Below are 5500 nucleotides of genomic sequence, written 5' to 3'. Positions count from 1 at the left end.
AGCTCACCTCTCCGTGGAGCGGAGAGTGTGCGCGCCGAGCGGGAGGGAGGGAGCTGGAAACGGCTGTGTGGCGATCGCGCCTCTCAAGAGGGGAAGATGATGTTCCTAATTGTGAATGCTGTTCCTAATTTGCAAGAGTCCTCTAGGTTTGTTCCCACCCCGTTGGGCAGATGTCGCTCCTTGGAAAAGGACAGGGAAACTTGAAACATCTCCTCTTGGCTGACTAAATTGCCATTACATACATTTTCCTGGGAACTATAACCCACCGTACTCTCTTGCTGTGAGAAAATTCCCAAGCACTCTCAGTGTTTAGTGTTGCCGTATGCTCTCACAAACCCTTAATTAGCAAACCGCTGAAGAAGCAGCATAGAAATGAGTTTTCACTGATGAGCTGTTCCGACTTGTTCTTTCAGTAACTATGGCGAGCTCCTCAGTGGAATGTGCGGCTGCAGGGTATGAAATCCAACCAAAAATACTAACCTGTGATGAGGTACACAGTATACAACCAACCTGGCAGCTTTTTTAAAAGTACCAATGGGTAAAACATTTGCTCTGCACTTTCCTTTAATCCATCCTTTATTGTCCTGGTTACAGTCGCTGCACACCAGGACCATTAAAATCCCATGTGAATTGGTGGAGTCACAGGACTTGAAAAAGTCTGTAGAGCAATGTCAAAAGCAGAAGATAAGGGCTGATAGTGAGAGGAAGATTCTCCTGGCAATGAAATTAACAGAAGTGGTACTGGTCTACTTTGTTCAGGCACTATCCATGATTTGTCTTCATTTTTACAGTTGAAAGCTGTCATAATTTTGATTTCAAATGTGTTGTGACATCTGATGTTAGTGGATGCAACTGCTGATAATATTCAGACCTTTGTGATCTCGTAGAAGTAGCAGGGAAAGAAAATTTCAGAAAAACATTTTTCCTGAGTGAATTTTGCATCCCATTGTGGAGGTGCTGTTGTGTTTCTCCCACAAACGTTTTCAGATTGTTTGAATTCCAATGAATTGCTTTACATTTGAAGGTGATATTCTTGAATTGAATTGTCCTGGTTTAGCTGAATTAGAACTTCGTGAAAATATCCCAAGTTTACTTTAATCTTGGTTTTGTGTTGGTATAGTCACTTCTGGATTAACACCTGCATGAGGGTACTGCTTTGTGTCTCCAAGTTCAACTAAAAGTAATGCAGAAGTAAAAGTGTGAGTCAGTCGTTGGTGTGTTTGGAAAGTCATTAAGACTTTGTAGATGCTACAAGGAGCAGCAACGCAGCAGAATTACCATTTTGGTGAGTTTGCTATCAACCTTGTCACTCATTGAACATATTAGTATCAACCTTATTGCTCACTGAACATAAATTATACAGCATAGAGAAGTAAATTACATTGAGAGGAGTAATAGTAAGTGAAGGACTCGGTAAGGCAACCTATACAACAACAAAGCCTGTTGCTTTCTGTTGCAACACACTGCTCTTAGATGTGGCGAACCTATAAGCAGCTAGTTCTTTACATTTAGGTTTGAAGGATTCAGGTTTTTTCTTTACCCTGTTCTTAAAAGTCAAAGCCAAAATAGCCCATTTCTTTCTGAGACTGAGGCCAGTGGAAAATACAGTAGCTTTCCTGGGCTCAATTCTGGTAACATTTTCTTTGGAAAGTGCTAGTGCCCTCATACTTCAGAGGAGATACTTGAAATTTGGCAGGAAGGTGCTATTTGCATCATCTTGAAAAATCTACCTAAAGTTGGCCAAGCAACAATCCTTGGAAAACTGCATTCCTCTGGAAAGAAATGTATTTTTGTCAGCTTGATTCTAACATGTTCTGTCCATCCTTGGTGTGGAGGTCTCAGACTTCCTCTGCTACCAGAGGTGTAGCTGTTTCTGTGTGAGGTCTACGTCTACACCTGCAAACATGCAAACTCTTTCTTGTGTCCTCATGTTATTTTGTACTTTTAGAGCAATTTTGGCTGCTGTTTGAGGCACTCTGCTTTCCAGTTTGCTTCTTGATCCTTATCTGCTGATTGTATGGTATACTGTTAGCTGATTGCTGGGCTCTGGGTGAATTGCTTGTTCTTCCTTTTTATGAGAATAATTCACTCCCGAATCTATTCTCAAGTGGTAGTGTTGGAGGACCATGCCTAGTGGAGGAAATCAAATTTAGTATGGCCTCACCTATATTGTCTTGTCAGGCCTTCACATTCAACACACCGTGCACTTTCTTCCAACCACCAAGCATGTGAATGATATAATTCTGGCACATTCTTAAAATCCCCACTCAGTGAAGAATGCATCCCTCACACTATTTAACTCTGAAGTGAAAAATCACAGCTAAATAAGGGTGGTTATACCTTTTGGGCCACAGGTATACCACTTGAGGGCCACAAGTCCTCAAGCCTCCATCTGCCTTGATGAGCAAGCAGCCCTGTGGGAAATTGGGATGGGGGAATCCTTGGAAACTTTGGATAGAATTGAGAATTTCCAAGTGTAATCCCTTTTCTGCTTGGTACGTATCTGGCCCTTGCTGATGAGAAACACCCTGTTGTCTTGGGGACCCTCTTGGAGATAGGTTGTAGAGCAATATAGAGTGATAGGAGAGGATCCCAGTCATAGCATCTCTTTCTTCAGATTGGTTTTGATTAAACAGGGTTGAAAGTTGTGATAAAAGAACAGAGTTTAACATGCAAAAATTACTGTGTGCCCAAAATGAGTTAGCAGCCTAGATTCATCCCTTCTGCATGTGAATGCATCATTCTGTGCCTGCCTGTGGACAGAGAAAGGTAATGAGGTCAGAAGAGTCTGACACTCCTGCATTGCTTCATTTTTAAATCCGAAGGTCTTCTATGAATGAGGAAGAAAGGATTATCTTTTTTTTTTTTCTTGCAAAATTGGATTCTTTCTCTGCTTTTTTTGTCAGAAAAGCCAAGTGCAGTTTTAGGCGAGTCATTTAAATCAAATCTTTGACACGTGGTTGGAGCTTTTGTGTTCCTCTCTTTCTCTTTGCTCAGCCAGGGGTTTTCAAAACTGAAGCTGCATTTTGACAATCTGGTTAAGCTGACCTGAATGTAGGGCTGACGCTGCAAGGACATTTTGTCCACTCCCGATTGCTGTTCCCACCAGTTTCCCTGAGCTACCACTGGGGCTTGGCCTAGGCAACAGGTCAGGGACCCGTTTGCCTGAATAATTATTTCCACTCTTTTGGGCCAGGTTGGTTTTGGAGATGAGCTAAACTGATCCTGTTCACTTGAGCAGTTTGTTTAAGTGTTAGTGCTGGCATAGGAGACAGTTAGAGCTTAAGGCCAGAGGAGGGAGGGAAGCTGGAAAAGTCCCTTTCACTGGTAGCCAGCACTTCCACTGGCTTGAGCTGTTTGTGGAAGTGTATCTTGACATGCAAAACTGCCGTATAGTCACAGCTGTGAATGAAGTCAATGGAAACTGTATTTTGAATGTGCTAAGTATTCTGTAAAAAAAAAAAAAAGTCAGAAGTTAGTTTTAGCTATATTGCTAGATATCCAAAAGTGGCAAGTACTTTGACCTTAATATTTATTTTTTTTTAATGGGATGATCTCTCATTTCACTTGAGTGTTGAATATTAAATTCTCTATCAGTTGCAAATACTTTCATGCTTACAGTCAGGATATGTAGAGATGAATCCACAGGGAAGCTGTGTAAGTATGCGTAAGTACAAGGAGATGTACTGAGCAGCAAGGCCTAAACTGATAACTGAATAGCAAGTGAAAATTGCATGTTTGATCCAATAAATGAAGCCAGAAGTCCAGGTAGAACTGCAGTGTGTGACTGTAAAACACATGCACACACATACAATTTAAAGCTGTACCACACAGCTTAATTTCTGCCTTTCTGCCTCTTTGTGAAAATATTTTTTACCTTGCTTATCATGGTATTTGAGTAATGTTAAAAATCATTCTAAAATCTGGAGATTGTTTGAAAGCAGGACCTGAATGCGAACTCATCTTAAACTAAAACTATCCCTAGTTTTTCATACTTGTTAGGTAGTAGGAGCATTATTATATGTTTTTTTTGGAGTTTTGCCTTTCACAGCAGAGCACGTGGAAGTGAGGCTTCATTCATACTGAATTACAGGACTTGTGTTTTGTACAGATGATGTTTGTTTTAGAAAGCATATTACCATCACACTCCTAAACACCTTAACAGTTAATATTTATTTGTGCATAACTTGAGCAAAGTCAACGTAAGACTTTACCAACCAGTTTTAACTGTGTGCTGTCTGGATCTGTAATGTTTTTTGAAATTGTTCTTTGCTTTTTTGGTTCAGTGACACAGAATTTTCATTTAAGATGTCTGCGAAGTAGAAGAATGGAGAGTCCTTGGTTTTATTGTGTTTCTTAGCTGCTGTATAAACATTCCTCATTGTGGTCTTCGCTATTGTTAATTCTGAATGAAGGAAAGGGGGGAGTTGTGTGTAATTCAGGTAATGCAGGCTAAGTAATGGCCCAGTGTAAATACAGCTGAATGTGAATAATTTCCTTTAGAGTTAGTGCAGGTAAGAGGGAGTTTCTGCATCTTCAGATGAGTAAAGCAAGTCATTTTCCCCAGCAGAAGCCTTGAGAAGTCCCTATCCAGTGTTGTTATTTCCATTTAAAGGTTCCCTTTGTTAGGCTCTGTGCAGCCCGGTTCCCATTTCCATGGTGACCATGCCAAAATGCAGACGGACACAGGCTGGATTCTCATCGGCGTAGCCATGCACTTGCATACCAACACATGTTATCTGCTTGGCTTAGGGCATTTCCATTAATAGTTTTAATGTTTAGGACTTCTTTTTTCACATAGTGAGCTTTGGCCCTGTGATACGATGGTGTGTTAGGATTTCAGGTCCTGAACAGCAAGAAAAAGCAAGCTGATAAGCTTATTTTTTTGTCTAAGTAAATCGGCTGTACTGTTCCCATTCAGATTAGTCAAGGGCATCAGAGAACTGCCTCAGCCTCGGTTATCTTTTCTGTTAAAAGAGATAATGGAGAAGGGTTTTTTTATTTATAAACATTTAGGCAAAAAACTGACGTATCTTTGTGGAATAGTTACATGAACATAGCCCCTTTTCAAGGCACTGATAAAGGAATAATAAAAATAAACTAACGTGAATTACAGGGGATAAATTATACCTTCTGTCTGTGTTGGCTGAGTGTGCATGTGTATCTCTGTGAAGCAATACGTGACTGTTCTTCCTGCTCACGCTGCACTCAATTTCTGGAGGTGGAGAATGTTAAAGATGTCTAGTGGAGACAACACAAGCTCTATAAGCATGTCCATCACTTCCAAATCAGGCTGGGAGTTCTGAATTACCAAATAAACTCCATATTCTGAGTGCAAATAACTGTTCCTTAGAATTAGTCCCTGAATAGCATTTCAGGATCTTCAGAGGAGTAAGTTAGTTTTATTTTTTCCTGGAGATGCATATTCTTTAAATCTAGTGAAACTTCTGTATTACTCAGCACTCAGAAAACAGCAAGCTCAACACAGACCCTTTGAATG

The sequence above is a fragment of the Gallinula chloropus genome (assembly GCF_964237585.1).
Source record: "Gallinula chloropus genome assembly, chromosome: Z".
Taxonomy (NCBI): Eukaryota; Metazoa; Chordata; class Aves; order Gruiformes; family Rallidae; genus Gallinula; species Gallinula chloropus.
The sequence above is the reverse complement of the archived record's forward strand: the minus strand, read 5'-3'. Positions refer to the sequence as shown.